General features: G+C 37.2%; 1 long non-coding RNA gene across 1 annotated transcript in view; it reads left to right on the top strand.

Moving 5' to 3' along the window:
• LOC114460710 (uncharacterized) overlaps window positions 1–22,286 on the top strand; it is a 64,016-nt gene that overhangs the window by 16,817 nt on the left and 24,913 nt on the right. The gene's annotated exons all lie outside the window — the stretch shown is intronic.

Genomic DNA, 22,286 nt, shown 5'->3' with positions numbered 1-22,286 from the left:
GTGGCGTAGCTAGCCAAGTCAGGCACAAAACAACTTATTCAAAGGCATTGCAAACAAAAACAACTGTGAACTTGTAATAGAGAATAAGAACGCTACGTCAACTGTATAAACTATGGAAGTATATCTGTACCATAATTCAATTTACAATCCATTAACAGAAATGCTTTTTCATTTTCAGAATATAGCTGCATTTTTAACTCATAAATAAAATGAATAATAAATCATCCATTTTCATTTTCTTCTTCCCTTAAACATGACGCTCTGGTGGGAGGAGTCAATGCAGACTGAAGAAGAATTACAAACGGTGGAAAATCAGATGATTTCAGGTCAAAATAATGTGAGCAGCTGATTTTCTGAGGGTGCACAGATCCTAGATGACTAACATAGTTTATAAATGTGATGACTGGACTACAATAGAGTTACACAGAAGTAGTTTGATATTTGCAACCACTGTTTATTTGTCAAAGGTCACATATTAATTCAATGAAACTTTATTATACAGGGACAATTCCAACAATAGTCACCACGTAGCGTGAGATAACAGGCAACACATTGTGTGATCATTGGTTTCTAAGAAGGGTTTACAGATGAAAAGCTCTATTATAGCTACGTGTGTGCTAATATGCTAACAATTGTAATATACAGTTTTTAATAGCAGACATGATATTTACAGTCATAATATATTGTGTTTCTGGGTTTGTAAAGGTTACAGATGTGTTCAAGTGAATTCATATTCTTTTGATATTATTAATAATAAAATTTTATAAATCTCCCCCATGTGACCAAACTCTAACACTGCATTTTTATTATTTCCATTCATTATTAAATAATGATGACATGTATGGTGACCATACGTCTGGTTTTAGACATGTCCTCTTTTGTTTTCACCTGGTGTTGGGGATTTTTAACAATTAATGACTTACCTCCACAAAAATGTGTTCTATCTGTCACCTGCAGTCACATATTTTTTATGGTATAGATATAGAATCAACTGCACTTTGTAAAAAAGACAAACAAAACGATATAATATGCTACCATTGTTATTTTGAACATTTTTTTTGTATTTGATTTTTCTTTTTTCCTGATTCTGGTTTTAAAAAATGAAACTAAAAATAAAAATCATTTATTTCTCTTTTTTAATTTGATTTTGAAATGAAATAACCAAAGAATGACGGGCAGTGCCGACTCTAGCCTCTCTGGCCTTTTGGTGAACTCTAATATTTTTCATACCACGTAATTGACATTTACATTATTGTTACATTATTATTATTATTATTATTATTATCAGAATCATTCTTAACACTTGTATATTGGTCTTCACCATATGCACAAAAATGCTTTAAATAAGGAGAAAACCTTGAGCAAAATTACTTTTTTGACATTTTATTTGCTTTTGATAAAAAGTAAAGATTATTTTTAGTTTAAATACTTATGACTTAAATGTTTTACTTTTGATATTCATATTTTGTGAAAAAATGCAAAACTTCCAGATTTAACATAATATTACTAAAATTGCAGCAACGAACACATATTAATTTAAACAATTACAGTTCACAGAGTTATTGAACAAAGAAACTATTTAGTGAAAATAGTGTCATTTACTGGTGGTGATTTATAAACAGCTTTAACCAACACAAGCTAAAAAAGCTCCATTCATTATATGAGGAGAGATTTGTCTCAGAAATATTCACTAATACATACGGAGCCCTGGAGGTGACATGGATAAAAAAAAAATGATCTTGAACTGTGACTTAATTATCTCGTAGTGTAACTTACTTATTATCTCACACTGTGAGTTACAGAGACTAGTTCTGGGTCAGAGTTTATCACAATGACATCATCCACAGTGCTGGATATTCATCTGTTTATTGATTTTTACTTTTCAAGTTAAAATATAAAGATATTAATGATTTGTTTGCTAGTTGGCACAACTTTAACATGAGTGACGGACAGGTAAAGAGGATACTTTAGTTCTAGAGGACACAGTCGTCATAAAGCATAGCTTAGAGTCCTGGTTGAATTCATTAACAACAACTACAATACTACGGTAACTTCATGGATACCTGTGGATAATAATAATATTAATGTATTAGATTTTATTTAGTGCTTTTCATAGACACTCAAAGCTCTTTACATTGATGTGCATCATTCTTTCACTCCACACAGTGGTGGTAAACTACTATTGTAGCCACAGCTGCCCTGGGGCAGACTGACAGAAGTGAGGCTACCATAGTGAACCATCGGTCCCTCTGACCACCACCAACACTCACTCACACACTACATTCATACGATGGATGTACATGGACTTGAAAATGGTTGTATTAGAGTTTTTCAGCGTTTCCTCGTCCCTACAGATGCAGACAATAGCCTTGATAGTTACTGACCCTCAAAGTAACACCACCAGTAATGTTACATACAGCACTAAGATAAGACTGTACAGTGAATAGTGAATGTGATCATGTCCCTCTGTCACACATTGATCCCACCCACCCACCAACCACAGCATGGAAGGTCCAGTTGACAGAATGTTATATATGTCACTCACATGTACTACCCAAAACATTGTTTGACTGTTTGACCTACATAAAGATATTACATTTAAAAAGAAGAAAAACACTCATTTCCTTAATACTCTGTGTGTTATTTTCTCTAATGAAGCACGTTATTCATACATACTGTATATCTGTGTAGAGTCAAATGTGCTGATCAATCAATTCAACAATGTTGGCCCCAAATGAAGTGAAGCAAAGCAGATGAGAAAGTGTTTTATTTCTATGAACAACAGGCTGAGAGGAAACTTTGGTCCATGTGTAACACAGCAGTGATGGTTACAGCATTCATCCTCTGCTTCAGTGGATCAATCACATCTGAAATGAAAAAACTACAAAGACACACATTTATTTTCTTTTATTTCTAGAATTATCTTTTGATAATGTTTGTTGTTGTGAGGATTAGGACACAATGTGACAAGATGTGTCAGCTCAGATATTTTTATACTGCGTTTTATTTTATGTAGATTAAATTTGTGAAAGTGAAACATAGAATACAGTTATTTAAGTTTGTTGTGTGTGTGGTGTTATGATTTGAAAAATAATAATTAAAACATTTTAAACCCGTTTTTTTTTTTTTTTTTAAATCATAAATTATTAGACATTTCAGAGGACTCCATTTTAATTCCAGGTGACCCAACATGGGGTCACGACCCCAAGGTTAAAAAACGCTGCATTACATTATAGTGTACAGGAGTAGGGGGTACATGGCCTCAGGTTAAATGTTTGAAGGGGTTCGGACTGTGAAAAGTTTAGGAACCACTGCATTAGAACAATTGTTTACAGGAATTTAGTGAACAAATTAAGGAAAACAGATTTTTTTTTTTTTTACTGACTACAATTCTCCATCATATTATACCATTGTCCATCAATAAAACAGAAGTTCTACCATTAGTAATTACTCCTCTAATAAATGTGTAAATGTAGAACAGTGTCTTCCTCTTTGTGGAACACAGAGTTGTTGTGTCCTAAAGTCCCTATTCTCCACTATTGGGTGGTGTTTTCACTGGTAATATTACAGTAAATAGAACTAGTGGGGATTACACACTGCTATCAGGGTAGCTGATACCTCACTGTCACATTATTTATCTTATCTTATTTTTTATTACTGTAATGTGTCTGTATCTAATCCTTATTTTTAACAGCCTTTTACTTCATTATGTACTTTTAAAACATTTATTCTTTATTTCTTCTTGTTCAACATTTATTCTTTTTATTTGTAATATTTGTTGAGCGGCTGTAACGTAAGTAATTTCCCCCTGGGATAAATAAAGGAATTCTGATTCTGATTCTGGTTAATATTATTACCTGTGATGATGTTATTTGAGATATTTACAATTCCTGTTATAACTAGTCAGAACTAAATTTTAAACTTTTTACTTAAATGTTAAAATTTCTGGAAGACTATTCTATTCTAATATTTATTATATGTCAGATATATATGTAAATCAATTAGCAAATCAATTGCTAAAGATGAATAAATTAAGGCAAAACTAAATTACATTGGGTGTTACACTGAGCCAAACAGTGGTGCTTATGTAAAAATAACTAATTATTTATTATAATAGACAATAATATTCTTAAGGCGTACATTAGTGTTTGATACATTTATAATGTCTACTGAATACAGAAAAAGATGATTTACATGGTAAACACTGTTTTCAGTTCATTAAAGATAAGAACAATAGATTTTAAGTGTTTTAAGACAAACTAACATCAACTACTGCACAAAACAAGACATAAACACAAGCTCACTGGGGACATCTACTGGTGAGATTTAGAGATATAACTTTAGTTGGAAGTTGTACAACTATTTAACAATTGTAGTAAGATGTGGAAATAGATTCAGGGATTTTTTATTTTTTTTGCATTGTTTGCACAAGTAAATTATATTTATATACCTGTATATTTTTAATTTATCATTAAGCGTTACATTTAAGATAAAACAATATAACCTTTATTTGTCCCACAAAGGGGAAATTTACAGTGTTTCAGCAGCAGTAGATAAATAAACAGGGTAATAAACAATAGGAGATATTTACACACACATGGTCCTGTACACAATACAGTGAGAAAGAGGAAAGATAATGGTGCATGAAGGGACATTACACAATAAAATATGTAATTCTTAAATTGTCAGTTTATCATTTATTTATCTAAAGTCTAAGTTTAGTTTTTTATTTCTCAATTTGTGAAGATGAGTACAAACATGACAACAATATAATGTACATTATAGTGAATTATTTTCCTTTTTAAAAAACTGCATTTATTACACTTTGATCGACATAATTCAATAAATATTACTGTTTTTTATTTTCAAAAAGTGCTTACATAAGTATCTTCTGTTATTTTTATTTGTATTTTTTTCTGCCCTTTTGAAATGTCCAGTTTTCAAACCAGAGCAAATAAAGATATTTGATGGTAGACTACATTAACTGTCACTTTTAATCTTAAAGTACATATTAATACAAGAGCACATCTCAAACAAATACATAACAATTATAATGTAGTTGATAATGTAAAATAAAAAAAAAAAAACACATTTTGCTGATATGTTACAGTGAGAAAAACACAGTTGGAGGATGTGGACACCTCTCACTTACACAGGTATAATAATCTTATTATTATCCTGCTGTGTCAGTGTGTGTGACCCAGGCTTTGTGTTGGCAGCAGGTTGTGGGTTTGAGTCCAGCTCACAGCAAGGAGCACGTCTAGTGACTCTGTTAAAATACACCATAAATATCTATATAGAGGTACAGGTGACACTGTCTATATTTCACTATTGCTTTTTGCATCTTTTCCTTTGTGTGAGGGAGTGTAAAAATTGTCCCCCTGCCTTTGAGCAGCTAGCGCTCTACCATTTGAGCTAATTCCCCTCTCACTGAGAGGATTGGGAGTTGATGAAGTAGGTGAGTGTAGCTGCTCAACAGAACAAGAGTATTTAGTTACTTTGAAGGAGTAAACCAGGAACGCTGGTCAACACAGTGAAACTGTTCTTCCTGATGGACAAGCTTTTCCTACATGTTGGTGGATTCTGAAGAGAATTCTTCTTCTTCTAATCGTCAAATCATCTTCTTACAGAACATTCTAAGAACTGTTTACAATCTATTAGAAAAACCTTTTTACTGTGTTTTTCTTTCTAAAAGATGTTTGTGTTCTTTGTGGTTATCATGACCTCTGACCTTTGTGATAATCTAAGACTAAAATCACTCTCTTCCTGTAAATGCATTTTAATTCTTAAAACTTAGTTGAATGAACTATTTTTCCTGTACAAAGTAAACACAAAAAATAAGCAATAATACAAGAAACAATATTACAATCAACTAAAGATGTGATGCAGATAGCTTCCCTCAAGAAAAAAAAAAAAACATTACATATATTACTGCATACACACACTTTTTGTGTTTAAAAGGGAGTGGGTGGAAGTATAACTTATTAGTCCCACCCCTTTTCCTACATTACAGTAGCAAATTATACATTTTTAGCATCCTGTTATCAGAACATTGCTGCTGTTAATAAATGTATTGTCTCATTTTTATGATTTTGATTAAATACGTACACGTTTTAAATTGCCTGATATTTGTACACTTTCAGTGATGATTCAAAGGAAGAAAATCACAGTGTAAAAAAAACAATGAGCACTGGAATCAATGTGTCACATTTAATTATTTAAAACACTGAACAATAAACTTTGAAACAATAAACAGTCAAACATACCAACAGGCAGCAACAACATAAATCAAACATTAAACTATGGACACAATATAAAAGACAATAACAACTTCCTGAACTGTTGGTGTCCATTTTCCAGCTGACAGCAGGTTTATGTTGGAATCCTGTGCAGCCTGATCTCTGGGTTCTTCAGTCCAACACTGGAACCAGAAGGTGTCGTCACCATCCGTGTGTCGCTGGGATCTGGAGATGATTCCTGCTCCATGTCTCCATCCACACAGAGATGTGAGTGGAGAACAGATGAAGTGCTGAAGGTCTTCCCACACTCATCACATCTGAAAACATTCTTCTCATGAACTCGTTGGTGGAGATTAAGTTGAGATTTGTACTTGTAAGATTTTCCACATGTGTCACATTTATGAGGTCTTTCTGATGAGTGGCTGATTTGGTGAAGTTTTAACTGTTGATATCTTGTAAAAACTTTGTCACACTGGTCACAGGGACACACTTCATGTCCAGTGTGAGATCTCAGGTGTTCAGTGAGGGTTTGTTTGTGTTTATATATTTTCCCACAGTGGTCACAGTGATACAACTCTGTTCTGGAGTGAGTCTGCATGTGACAAGTTAAATGTGATCTTCGTGTAAAAGTCTTTCCACACTGTTCACATCTGTGAGCTTTGATTCCACGATGAATGAGGACATGTCGACTGAGGTCTCCAGATTGTCTAAAAGTCTTTCTACACTCGTTACATTCAAACTTTTTAACTCCAGTATGAATGACTTTGTGACTTATTAAGGTAGAACTCTGGTTAAAAGCTTTTCCACACTGGTCACAGCTGAATGACTTTTCTCCAGAATGGATTCTTTCATGTTTAGTGAGGTATGATTTCTTGGTAAAGGCCTTCCCACACTGGTCACATGTATGTTTAGCTTTAACTCCAGCTTGGCTCTGCTGTTGAACTCTTTGCTCTGAAGTTTTTCTCTTAGATTTGTTTCTTTGTTGTGGCTGAGCTTCATGGTCCTGAGAACGTTGAGGTGTCACTTTGTTCTGGCTTCCAGAGTCCTGTAGAACAGTTAGAGATTAAACACAGAGAAGAACTAAACAAACATTTGTGAATCAGTTGTTAAACCTCCAGCCCTAAACCAGCTCAATGTGGAAAAATGGACATTGACGCGTTAACGCGCCCTACAGAGTGAAGAGAATTTAATATGAGACAAATGTCCTACTTTAACACACTTTTTCTAGGGCGTTTCACTTGAGGGCTCAAAGTCACTGCAGATCATCTAGAGAAGTGGGACATCAAAAGCGATCCATGGATTTTTGCTACGTTTTATAGTGTTTGCAGGGCAGAGCCGTGAAGCCTAATTGTTTTTTTTGAATACACATAATGACTCCAAAAAACATACATTACAGAAAAATACACCAAACAAAATAAAATATAGAAATTTGTAAAAAATAAAAAATAAAATAAAACAACAAACACATTTATCATGCACATGTCCCATAGAATTAAACAAGGGAAATCACACACGCTTTTTATTAAATGATCTTTTTATGAATGTCGAAAGTGAGAAACTTCCTTTAATTCTTTTATCAATTATCCATCCATCCATCCATCCATCTTCTCCCGCTTAGCCGTTTCCGGGTCGTGGGGGCAGCATCCTCAGTAGGGAGGCCCAGACTTCACTCTCCCCGGCCACTTCCTCCAGCTCTTCCGGGGGGACCCCGAGACGTTCCCAGGCCAGCCGAGAGACATAGTCTCTCCAGCGTGTCCTGGGTCTTCCCCGGGGCCTCTTTCCGGAGGGACGTGCCCTGAACGCCTCACTAGGGAGGCGTTCAGGGGGAATCCTAATTAGGTGCCCGAGCCACCTCATCTGGCTCTTCTCGATGCGGAGGAGCAGCGACTCTACTTTGAGTCCCTCCCGAATGACTGAGCTTCTCACCCTATCTCTAAGGGAGAGCCCAGCCACCCTACGGAGGAAACTCATTTCGGCCGCTTGTACCCGTGATCTTGTTCTTTCGGTCATGACCCAAAGTTCATGACCATAGGTGAGGGTTGGAACGTAGACCGACCTGTAAATCGAGAGCTTCGCTTTTTGGCTCAGCTCCCTCTTTACAATGACGGACTGGTGCAGACTCCGCATCACTGCATACGCCGCACCAATCCGCCTGTCGATCTCTCGCTCCATCCTTCCCTCACTCGTGAACAAGACCCCGAGGTACTTGAACTCCTCCACCTGGGGCAGAACCTCATCTCCAACCCGGAGAAGGCACTCCACCTTTTTCCGGTCGAGAACCATGGACTCGGCTTTGGAGGTGCTGATTCTCATTCCGGCCGCTTCACACTCGGCTGCGAACCGATCCTGGAGCCAACAGGACCACATCATCTACAAAAAGCAGTGACGCAATACTGAGGCCCCCGAACCGGACCCCCTCAACGCCCTGACTGACTGCGCCTAGAAATTCTGTCCATAAAAGTTATGAACAGAATTTATCAATTAATTAATTTAAATATAATTTTAAATTGTATTTACAGAATACCATACCAGATACTTGTTAAGCTTATTTTCTACAATGCTTGTCCAGCTTGAAAGAACATGGATGGAGAACAAGTAAGACGTGAGGTCACCTCAGCTTTTAAAAGTTTATTCAGTTTTGTTGTAGGTTTTGTAGCAGGTTGAAAACCTTAAAGAAAAGGATGCAAAAGAGAGAAAGGAAGAATGAGTTCTAATCAAATGTTTTTAAAAGAATGAACCACCTGATCTTTTCCTATTTTAAACATTTTATTCATTAAATAAATAAATTTTCTGCTATTTAATGTTTTTAAATCAACCAACAATGTTTAACTATTTCTATTTGTAAAATGAAATCATGTGCTTTGGTCTACACATTTTTACCATTTTAATTAAAGTTTAACTTTTTAACAATGTATTTTACCCATAAACTTATTTATTAATTTTAGTATTTATGTAAATGTATTTATCTGAAACTCTTAACCAATATTTATTATTCTTACCATGTCTGTGATTTTATTCTTCACTGTTTTAACCTAAATTACACTATGAAATCACTATATATATTATACCAATTGGATCAAATAGTACCTTAATGTATTTTGACTAAGATGTCACTAAACAAACAAACTGGTAAAGCCAAACACTTTGGCTGTAGAGTTAACTTACATTTGGGTCAAAATACATATAAACATGGAAACAACCTGTGTACTTTAACATGACCTATATTCTAACTTAAATACTTGCTTTTAGGAGCTTAAAATAAACCATAATAATTCAATAAATCTGAAGACACTCACCAACAACATCTCTGAGCTCCTCCACTACATTATCTGAGAGTCCAAACACACAGGTGTGATAGATTTTCAGTCAAAGTAGTAGAAGGAGGAGCTTAGACCCAACACTTATGTTGGGGCTCCATCTAGTGTCTAAGTGTAGAACTACATCTACACCTGATCTCATGTGGAGTGGACAGAACAGGTGAGAAGTGAGAGAAGGTTGAGAGTGTTGGGAGAGGTGTTTTCTTCTGGAGTCTTAGAGCATTTGGAGTGCCTTTGTTTTTTTATTCATTTCTGGCAAACCAATACGGGGTTCAAAACATCAACACGATAATTTTTAAATGAAAAAAAAGTTATATTTTTAGTTGATTAATTATTATTATTATTATTATTATTATTATTATTATATTTAAGTGTTTTTTCTAAATATGTTTGGTGTAGTAGAGGTGTGTGTAGATGTGACCGAATAATGAGTTATTTTCATGCTACGAGCGTGATTTTTAAAAAAAAAAAAAAATCAGAGTGTTTTTTTATTAATATCATTAATATATTTGACATAATAAAGACTGTCAGTTGTTTACAGGCTATTACAGTAACTGTTAAAGAAGTCTTTGTAAATCATAAAAAGTAGAATAATTTATCAAATTAATATTGTTAAATGGTTTTTAAATAATTTTTATATGAGCAAAATGATGACAGACTTCTTCGATACATTAGAGGCGTCTCTTGCATCCACCCAAGCATCTTTGGTTAGCCTCGGGAACCGTGTGAAAGATGTGGAGAAAGCTAGGTCGGACTATGACCACCGCCTCACCGCTCTGGAACAAACGTGCACAAAGGTGCACGCAGAAAATGGTGCGCTTCGTCTGAAGCTGATCGATCTTGAGGCTCGCACTGGGTGCCAGAATATCAAAATTGTGGGTCTCCCTGAAAAGATTGAGAATGGGCACCCAACTGAGTTTGTGACAGAGTTTGTTACGGGAGTCCTCGGTGCTGGCAATTTTCCAAAGCCCGTGGATGTGGATCGAACACACCACGGCAGCGCATAATGATTGCCCAGATTCATCATTTCCAGACGAGGGAGAGCATACTGCAGCTGGCCCGTCAACAGTTTCCCCTGAGTCACAACGGCAAGCCGATCCACATATTTCCAGATTATCCAGCAGAGGTGATGAAGGAGCGGCAGGCTTTTCATGGCGCTCGTAAAAAGCTCCGGGATGCCGGTGAGCGGACCGACTTCATTTATCCAGCACGGCTGCGGGTCACCCATGGTAACACTGAGAAGGTGTTTTCCTCACCACGGAAGGACTTTGCAGGAACTTTACATTGACCAGATATGGATTGGCACGCATCATGGTATGTGACTTTTATTGTGCAATTATTCTGACGAGGACGTTTTTATGACCGTTTTTCTCTTTTGCTGGAATGAGAGCCACAAGAACTTAGTGTTAGAGCCGACCTGTAGCTCAAGATTTCATATGGTCCGGCAAGCCCTGTATGATTATTTAGGGTTATTGTTCTCACTTTGTTTGGGAGAGTGGGGCGGGGGGAGGGGGGCAATGTTCTTTAGGTTTGGTTTTATGTTTTGTTTTTATTATTAGTGTTTGTTTTTCTATGGGTGCATGTTTACCTACTTTAATTATAAATGCATCCTAGGTCACCTCCTGTAGGTGGCGGTATCACCTTTACCAGTTGGAATGTTAGGGGAATGGGTCATGTACTCAAACGTGCCAAGGTCTTCTCCCATTTAAAGTCACTGTCTGCTGATATTATTTTTCTACAGGAAACACATATAAGACCTGCCAAAGAAAAATGACTACGGTGTTCCTGGGTTAACCAAATTTTCCAGTCTACCTTTTCCAGTCAGGCCCGGGGAGTTGCCATTTTGATTCGTAAAACTATTCCATTTAGACATATTTCTACTATCAGTGACCCAAACGGTAGATATATTTTGGTAAGAGGCTATATTTACTCATTTCACGTTACGCTTTTGAATGTTTACGCTCCAAATTTTGATGATCCAGCCTTTTTCATTAAGATATTTAATAAACTGCCTAACTCCCCTGACACACACATTATTATTGGTGGAAACTTCAATTGTGTGCTAGATAATTTTTTGGACAGGTCAGCCAATACAACCCAATTATCTGCATCCTCCACACTGTTAAATAATTTAATGTCTTCTATGAATCTGGTAGATATTTGGAGACTGCAGTATCCCACAAAAAGAGATTATTCTTTTTTTTCACCAAGACACAAATCATATTCTGGGATAAATTATTTTATATTGGACTCTAGTTTGATTTCTAATGTGATATCTTCAACTTATAATATTTTAATCTCTGATCATTCTCCAACATCCTTGGTCCCGGAGTTGTCATCCGGCAGCTGAGCTGACAGCAGCAAAAGAGCAGAGCGGAGCTCACAGAGGAATTTATTTACTAAACATAAACTTTTTCTTCTGAGAAATGATACGATACCTCAACATCAAACTCTATCATTTACCATCTGACTCTGGCTCTGAGGTAATCATCTACTGCTTTTTTATTTGCTGGCTCAACTGGAAAGCTAAGTAGCAAGCTAGCTAGCTACAAGTAGCAAGCTAACTAGCAGAAGAATGGCTCTTTCCACAACAGAATACAGCAGTCTCCTCCAAAAGATTACTGAACTGGAGACTACAGTGCGAGGAATACAAGTAAACATTGAGGTTAATGGACACTGTGGATATGATAATGATACGACTGTGCCGCTGTTTCAAAACAGCGGAGTGGATAAAGCTAACTCGCTACCAGCCCGTGCTAACAAAGCTATCAGGCCTAGGGAGGATCCTGTTCCCGTTGATAAGCCAACAGGTGCGAGTCCTCCCTGGAATACTCTGGGAGCTAAGCCTAAGAAAAAGTCATATCCACTTCAAAGGCTAACGGGCCGAGCAAAGCGCCCTGATATCAATAATGAGACGGACTGGCCTGCACTGGCTTCGCAGACTGCAGCCTCAAGATCAACTCCCTTGTCTGCCCAGGCACAAAAGTGGACATCTGCTAAAGGCAGGAGTATCACCAAGTCACAAACCCAGTTTCATGTAGAACTGGGTAATCGATTCGCCCCACTGCTGAATGACCAAGGATCTTGCTCTAATGAGGTCAACACACAACCTTCTGGAACTGCGAAGACTGAAAGTGCTTCAGGAAAACAAAAGCGACAGGGTAGGCCAAAGCAACAACCTCACACACTGATAGTGGGAGACGTTTCTGTTAAAGATGCTCAGGAGATGTTTAGCAGCAACGTGAAAGTGATCTGCTTACCTAATGACACAGTATCAGACCTGGCTGACAAAATCTTGCATATCGTTGCAGATTACCCACATTTGAAAAATGTTGTGATTCATTTTGGGTTAAATGATTTAGCCAAGGAGGAGTCTGAGGTGTTAAAGCAGGATTTCACCCATCTGCTAAAAACTGTGAGCTGTATACAGCCTAAAGTGTTCATCAGTGGCCCGATACCTCCAGTCCGCAAAGGAGATCTGAAATTCTCAAGGATTTACTCTTTGAATAAATTTCTGTCTTCGGCTTGTGCTGCCCTTTCACTAAATTTTATAGAAAATTTTCCTATTTTTTGGGAACGTCGTCATCTTTTTAGAGCAGATGGACTGTGTCTAAACAAGGCTGGAGTAAAACTCTTCACATCCAACTTGTTTTACTTCACCAGTCACACTGCTATCAGTTCTGATAAAGACAGAGGACAACATGTACCATCGGAGAACAAAACAACAAGGAAAGAACATGGAGTCAATGAGCTTCCAGCAAGAAATAAAAATCACCAAAATGAAGAGGTCAACCCAACCCCCGCATCTCAGGACCCACCTGCTTCACCCCAAAATTCACCTACTTCCACCTCATCCAGCTTCTCTCCTACCCCTGCCTTCTTGGATTTAACTGCCCAGATGAACGAGCTGGTTCTGGCTGGCACAAGACTAACACCCCACCCTTTACCCCACCATGGTCAATCTGCACCACCCATCCCTCCTCGACGATACCAGGCTCAGGATCACTCTTCTCCTCAGGCCAGCTGTGTTCAACTTAGAGCGACACAGGCCTGATGTGTGCTGGGTCCAGACTGCAATAGCTCTATTTTTAGGAACAACCAGAAAAAGTCAGGGCCCTATGGAGTTAATGCAGCTTCTTTAATTCCTGTGGTGACAGGTAACACAGGTAAAATTGTGAAATTAAAGAAAAGCAAAAAGCTTTATAGAGATAAAAATTTGACTCCTATAACATGTCATCCAAAAAGTCCACCAGTGTCTCCAGTAAAGTCTTTAAAATTAGCTCTTCTTAATGTTAGATCTCTTGTTAACAAGTCACTAATAATTAATGATTTTATTTTGACACATCACTTGGACTTTTTATTTCTTAATGAAACATGGTTGAATGATGGTATCAGTAATACTATTCTCAATGAAAGTGCACCACAAGACTTTATTTATTTAAATAAGTGTCGTACTTGCAGGAAAGGTGGTGGAGTTGCTGCCATTTTTAAATCAATATTTCAGTGCAAAGAAATAACATTTGGTGATTTTATCTCCTTTGAATATATGTCATTCTTACTGAAGGGTGATTCAAGAGTTCTGTTTTTAGTCGTTTATAGACCCCCAAAATATTCTGGAGAATTCATGGATGAGTTTGCTGAACTGCTGTCAGTTGTATGCACTGAATACAACTTTTTAATAATAACAGGTGACTTAAATATTCATGTAGACAATAACATGGACAATACTGCCAAAGAACTGTATGCTTTAATGGATACTTTTGGTCTTACACAACATGTGACTGGTCCGACACACACTCAAGGTCACACTTTGGATCTGGTTATCTCTAAAGGTGTTGATATCTCTGCTGTTGATGTAAGAGACTTAGCTCTATCTGATCATTTCTGTGTCTTTTTTGACCTAGAGACTGTAACATCTGTTCCCCCTAGTTATGTGTGTTTAAAGAAAAGGTACATAAATGAGAACACAAGTGCACAGTTTATGGAAGCCATAGCAATGACACCAACATTGAGTGCTGAGACAGTTGATGATCTTCTGGATGAGTATAATAGAAACGTCTGTAATGTCATAGATGTGGTGGCTCCAATCAAAACTAAGAGAAAACCAAACACACAGAAAACACCTTGGAGGAGGACTGAGATAATGCAGAATTTGAAATCTGACTGTAGAAGAGCTGAGCGTAAATGGAGATCAACAAAACTCCAAATTCATCTAGAACTGTACAAAATAAGTCTGCGAAAATTCAACGATGGCTTGTTCAAAGCAAGGCAGCAATACTTTTCTGAAATTATTGCCAAAAATGTCAACAACTCTCGCACGTTGTTTTCTGTAATTGAAAAGCTCACAACCCCCCCAGATCAGATAGCCCCTGAATTACTGTCAGCTGGAAAATGCAATGAATTTGCTGTATATTTCAATGAAAAAATACAATCAATAAGGTCAAACATCAGAACAAACCAGCAAAATCACAAAAAGCTTGAACAGCTTCAACCACTGAGGGATGAGTCAACTACAATGTTAGAGTTTATTACAGTGAACCCAAAAACAATAGAGGAGACTGTTCAGCAGCTGAATCCATCAACGTGTTGCCTTGACACAATACCCTCAAACTTCTTTAAAACTGTTGTAAAGTCAATTGTCACTGATTTGTGTCAGATAATTAACTGCTCATTCCAATCAGGCACCGTACCAAAATCCCTGAAAGTAGCTGCTGTGAAACCGCTGTTAAAAAAGAGAACACTGGATGCCTCTATACTGGCTAACTATAGACCAATCAGCAACCTTCCATTCATGGCCAAGATCATTGAGAAGGTGGTCTTCAACCAACTGAGTCAATTCTTAACATTCAACAAAATATTTGATAAATTTCAGTCAGGTTTTCGTTCTCATCACAGCACAGAAACTGCTCTTATCAAAGTGATCAATGACATAAGGTTGAACACTGATTCAGGAAAAGTATCTGTTCTCATTCTGTTGGATCTAAGTGCTGCATTTGACACTGTAGATCATACAATTTTGTTGCACAGATTGCAAACATGGGTTGGACTAAATGGAAAAGTAATGCAATGGTTTAAGTCATACTTGGAGGAGCGAAGCTATTTTGTAAGCATTGGAAACTTTGAATCTGACAGATTACCAATGTCCTGTGGGGTTCCTCAGGGATCTGTTCTTGGACCCCTTCTGTTTAACCTTTACATGCTTCCTTTAGGACAAATTTTACAGAACTGTAAGGTTGATTATCAGAGCTATGCAGATGACACACAACTATATCTATCACTGAAGCCAGATGACCATGGTCCCATTGAGGTGTTGTGTGACTGTTTAGAAAAAGTAAACTGCTGGATGAGTGAAAACTTCCTTCAACTAAACCATGACAAGACGGAGGTGATTGTCTTTGGTAACAAGGAAAAGAGGACTGCTGTCAGCAATTATCTTGAGTCTCGATCTTTAAAAGCTAAAGACCAAGTCAAAAACCTTGGTGTTCTGATTGACTCAGATCTTACATTCAGCAGTCAGATCAAATCTATCACAAAAACAGCCTTCTACCACCTAAAGAACATCTCCAGAGTGAAAGGTTTAATGGCTCAGAAAGATCAGGAGAAACTGGTCCATGCTTTTATCTCCAGCAGACTGGACTATTGTAATGGTCTTCTGACAGGAATCCCCCAAAAGAGCATCAAACAGCTACAGCTGGTTCAGAACGCTGCAGCTCGGGTCTTAACCAGAACAAAGAGGTCAGAGCACATTACTCCAGTTTTAAAGTCTTTACACTGGCTCCCAGTCAGCCTCAGAATAGACTTTAAAGTTCTGCTGCTGGTGTATAAATCTGTGAATGGGTTTGGTCCAGAATACATCAGTGACATGTTAGTCAGGTATGAACCCAGCAGGTCTCTCAGATCTATGGACACAGATCAGATAGTGGAGCCCAGAGTTCACAGTAAACATGGTGATGCTGCTTTTAGTTGTTATGCTGCAAAGAAGTGGAACAAACTGCCAGCGGAGCTGAAGTCAGCATCCAATGTGAACATTTTTAAATCAAAGTTAAAGGCACTTTTTTTCTCTACTGCATATGATTGAGAGAGAGATTTTTTGTCATGTTGTTGATGTAATGATGATTTTACTGATGATTTTAATTGATTTTACTGATGATTTTAAATGTTCTTATTGATTTAAATGTTCTTATTGATTTTAAACAATTGAATGTTTTATCATGTAAAGCACATTGAGTTGCCTTGAGTATGAAATGCGCTATATAAATAAATTTGCCTTGCCTTGCCTTGCCTTGACCTTAACCATAAGAGACAACATTATAACTGGCGATTTCATCCCTCACTTCTTCTAAGTTTATGTCTGCAAAAATCTCTGAGTTTCTGGAAACTAATGACAATTCTGAGGTTAATGACTCCACCCTATGGGAAACTTTTAAGGTAGTCAGCAGAGGTCATTATCTCTTTTGAGACCTCTATGAGGAGGGAGGAGAAGAAGCGTCTTGCAGAGATAGAAAATGTACTTCTGCAGTTGGAAACTGCTTATCGATCCTCCCCCAGTCCCCCTACTCTACAAAATATTCTGAAATTGAAATATGAATATAATACTCTATTGTCTGATCAGGTGTGGGACCAGCTGCTTAAATTAAGGCAAAGACATTTTGAGCTCGTGGATAAGCCCCATAAACTTCTATCTAGGCAGTTAAGAGGCTTATAGGCCAGCAGAACTATTCATAAAATCAGGTCAAAAACAGGAGAAGTAGTTGTTGACCCAAAAGGCATTAATGATCGTTTTAAAGAGTATCACGAGCAACTCTATATGTCAAAAGCAATTGGGAATCTTTCTGACTGGTTTGGCGGTCTAGCTCTTCCTAAGTTAAGTAAGATTGCACAAGATGCCTTAAATTTAAATATCTCAACTCAGGAAATTTTGGATGCCATAAAATCTTTTCCTAATGGTAAGACTGCAGGACCGGTCGGCTTCAGCATTGAACTATATAAAAGTACTCTGAAAAGTTGGCTCCCCTCCTTTTGAGAATGTTTACACACTCATTTGAAACTTGTAAATGTCCTCGCACTTTGTATGAGGCCAATATTTCACTGATACCGAAGGAGGGCAGGGATGAGACTGAGCATAAACATGAGAGAGGCAGTAAAATGGCCGCCCTTTGCTTAGATGTGGAAAAGGCATTTGACCAATTGGAGTGGCGATACATGTTGAGAGCTTTGGAGGAGTTTGGGTTTGGCAATCGGTTTATCTCTTGGATTCAATTGTTATACACCCAGACCTCTTCTTCCATTTTAACTAATCAAGAAACGTCGGCCCCCTTTCTGTTACACCGTGGTACACGGCAGGGCTGTCCACTCAGCCCCTTGTTGTTTGCAATTGCAATTGAACCTCTTGCCATCAGTATTAGACACCACACTCTTCTTAGACCCATTCACCTGGGGAATATAGACCATCACCTTTCTTTATACGCGGACGACGTTGTAACTTCCCTCTCACAGCCTGAACAGTCCATCCCTGTTCTACTTGACCTCATAAAATCTTTTGGCAAGGTCTCAGGATACACGATTAATTGGCAACCTGTCTAACTGATGACCTCCTTCTGATTGTGTTGCTAGTTGCTGCTTGTAACTGGAGCTGTTCCTTTGATGTCTAAATAAACTCTGCACTATGAGCTCAGAAATAAGTCTTTTCACAATAAGAGTCAGACTAGTGTTGTGTATGAGATAAGCTCAGTTAAAGGCAGTAACAGAGGCTAACGCTGCTAAAAAGTCAGATCAGTGATGTCACACACAGTGAGAACAAGTTGATCTGAACTGGTTCTAGAGCCACAAATGGAAACAATAAAGTCTAACAACAACATGTGATTCTTGGAGGATCTTCTTATTCACACACTGCATTATTAAAGAATATGTGTAAAAGCTGACATTTCTTATCAGGGCTCATCATGTTATGGCTGATCTGTTGTTGTACTTCTTGTCTGTGTCATTGAGCAGTTGGAGGTCACATGTTCCACCAGAAGTCCAGCTGATGTTTAGCTTTAAAGGTGTCCTTCACTGGTTCCACATTCACTGGTTTTGTTCCACGTTTGCTGAAAGACTTTAATCCACTAATTTCTCACCTTTTCTGAGGAGTCCATGTTTGCTGTCACGGCTGAGTGGTTCCACAATCCTCCTTCAGACACCTCCATTCACCTGTAACATCAGCATGGACTCAGCTCCACCTGAAGGATGGAAGAGACAGAATGAATGTGAAGGATCTAGAAATATTAATCCATCCTTTGCAGTGTCATCACTGATTAAAAGGATCAGTTTGTTCAGAGATCACATGATGTGGAGGAAAATATTTAGATTTTGTGGCTGAAGAATTTAAATTCCCATGGATTTGCAAAGGGAAATGTTTCAGGGGACCATTCATTTGGTGCACCCCAGCACCCCTCCTGGTCCTGAGCTAAACAACATGTTGAAGCGTCCACCTGAAACATGTCTAAACTACCAAAATACTGAGCAGACCAGTTCCCACGTAACGTTTATGTGTCTGTGAAGCTACGGCCATTTCTGGTGAAGAGCTGCAGTTGTTCTGTTGTTGTGGACGAGACCAACGATGACAGGGATTGTAGAGTCTGAAACATCATAGGTTCATGATAACTTGATAGCTTCTAATACTGTACAATATTCTGCCCTCTAGTGGTGAAATAACTGATGCATTTGTTTTTGTTTAATCATTATAGTCTGGAATGATGTCATCAGGAGGATTTAAATTAGTTTAAATATAATGAAGTTGATCAAAACTTAAGTAATAAACCTGCTCAGATTCAGTAAACTATTGATCCCTGAGGGGAAATATGGTGATATTAATGACATATTTAATTAAAAAGAAACAGTTTTTGTTCAAATATATTTGTAATATATTTCTAAATAAACAAAATAAAAAAGAAACGTGAAAAAAAATAAAATAAAAGATTATACAGTAGCTAATGACCTTAGTTCCTCTTCAGTTTCAGATATAAATGGTTCATCATTCAGTTATTAATCAGTTTATAACATGTCCCATTTATTAGTGTTTTTATGACAATTTGGATAAAAATAAAGAATAATGGAGTGATCAAAAATGTAAAAAAACAAGACAAAATTACTGGATTATGTATTTATCATGAGAATGCAAAATAAATACATGATACACATCGTATCGTGAACCCAGTATCGTGAATCAAATCGTATCGGAAGTTGAGTGAATCGTTACATCCCTAGTTGATGTCAACATCAGATCAGTGCACGGGGAAACCAGCACGTCAAGCATAGGTGTGCAGTGTGCTCCGCTGCGCCAGAGACAGCAGTGGATCTATTTACATAATCCATGTATCAAATATAAGGATAATCCATGTTCTTGTGCAGAAAAAGGACTGAATTAACAGTGGATGCTTGTGTTTGTTCCCTCTCTGCTCTGATCTGCTCTGAGGACAGCACACTGCGCTGACAGCTGAAGTGCAACACTTTTTCTTTTTTTTGCAGCGCAGCACTTACTCACACACAGCTGTTGCTGGACATAAATACATTGTACTGATATTTAATCCTTATCACCTATATAACTGCATTGCAATTTATTATTTTATTTTTTTACGCTATTGAAACTGACACCGTTGCTGGTCGACCAATGAAAATATTGGTCGACCATGACAGCATCAACCAATTAGTCGACTAAACAACCAAAGCTGGCTGCCCTACCTATAACTGACTGAGCTGCTGAAAGAGTCACATTAAATCTGTTCTCTCATTTATAAACAAAGTGCATTGAAGATCTTGATGAAATCAGCTTCTCTGCTTTATTTATTATACAAGCATGTTCAAGATGCACAGTGAACACGCTCTGTGTGCTATGATAGCAGCATGCATCATTTATTGAGCGCGCTGGTTTAATCCTAACCAAAATCTTTATAACATGAATCAAATACAGTCGTGATGAAGATTATTTTACAAAATGGGACTGTATATAAATGACTGAAAAATATTCCTTTATTTTTTTGGGGAAAATACCATACTATTTTTCATTGCCAAAAGAATCCCTTGATAAACTATTCAAAACAATGCAATTTAACTAAAAATAAATCTTGAATGAAATAAATAAAGGAATAATACAAATGAAGAAGAAGCTTATGATTTAAATTCTGGTTCTATAGTAAACAATACAAAACTGCATAATAGTTATTTTTCTTTTTAAAAGTGCAACTGAAAATGTATTTTGTGCCTTAACAATTGGACTAAAAAAAACAGAACAAAAAAAAAACAGTCATTTTACTGTATTTAGGTCAGATATTTGTTTGAACCAGCAGAGGGCGCTGGTAACCCAGTGGTCGGTTGGCATGCAGATATTTTGCAGTGAAGAAGAGATGCTATGCTAGCAGACAGAGCTAATAGAAAAACGTGACTTTTACAGATATTCACGTAATATTACAGATATTCTTTCGGTGCTAAAGGAGTAATGAATCATTTATGAATATGTTTAAGAGTAGAAGGCGGCCATAAAGAAAGTATTAGCAGATTTCGCTCGCCGCCAACACTTCTGGGTAGCGCCCTCTGCTGGTTAAAAAAAGTACTGCGATTCAATTTTCACAGCATCGATGTGAATCGTTATACCTATGAATCGATTTTTAACTGCCATACGATTAATCGTTACATCCCTAATAATGGCCCAAAAGTCCAGGAAAATATCAAAATATGAGTTTTGGTCCATATCGCCCATCAACGATACATTAAATCCCCTGCTGATACAATTCATCCTTGTTCCTGATTCAATTTGATGGAAATTCAATTCTACACAATGTGAACGATTGGATTGTGAATAACGTGATTCAACATGATGCAAAAAAATTAGACAAAAACATTTAATAGTAAATAAGTAGCTGCCATTCAGTTTGGTACTAGAGGCAGAGGGTTTATCGTGTTCCTTATCAGCAGCAAATTTAACAAAAAAAGGCACATTTTGCTTATAATCTCTGCATCACTTTATGCTAATTCTTTTTTCCTCTTAAAAGCATAATTAAAAAACAGACCTTTTCACAAGTACCATTGGAATTTGGAACCAGATTCAACATAAAGAACAGGAACTGGTTCCTCACATTTAGAACCAGTTTATCACACTGTCACAACTTAAATAGTAAACAGTGACATCATCACTCTCAATGAGTGACTTAAAAATACACTTTCAATAGTACTACGTCCATATTCTTGTCTGCCACAGATGCTAATATGAACTGTTCAGCAGCTATTAGGCTTATACATTAACATTTCTAATATGAATAATACTAATAATAATAACCTTTCACTATTAGGTATTTCACAACTGCTTGTGCAAAGAAAGATTAAAACTATTATTTGTCACAAGTGAGCCCCTCAGTTTGCGTAAGGTTTAGCAGCACGACATTCTTTATAAACCACCTGCGTCTAATCAAGTTTATCATCTTTCTACGCCTGATTCAAAGTTTTTAGGTGATCTGCTCTCACTTGTTGTGGTAGAAATGTGCTTCCAGGCTTCAGTCCTAAGTGTGAAGCAGTGATGATGCATTAAATGTGCCTCAGAAACACAGGATAGAATATAAAAAATAAAACATAAAAACAGGAACAAGCGGATCAGAAAACGGATGGATGAAAAAAAAAAAAAAAACATTCTTTTGGCTCTTGGTGTGAAGCAGCCATGTTTATCCAATCCTTCAGTAATTAAAATGCATCATCCAGGTTA

The sequence above is a fragment of the Gouania willdenowi genome, unplaced genomic scaffold (genome assembly GCF_900634775.1).
Source record: "Gouania willdenowi unplaced genomic scaffold, fGouWil2.1 scaffold_62_arrow_ctg1, whole genome shotgun sequence".
NCBI lineage: Eukaryota > Metazoa > Chordata > Actinopteri > Blenniiformes > Gobiesocidae > Gouania > Gouania willdenowi.
The sequence above is the reverse complement of the archived record's forward strand: the minus strand, read 5'-3'. Positions and strand labels throughout refer to the sequence as shown.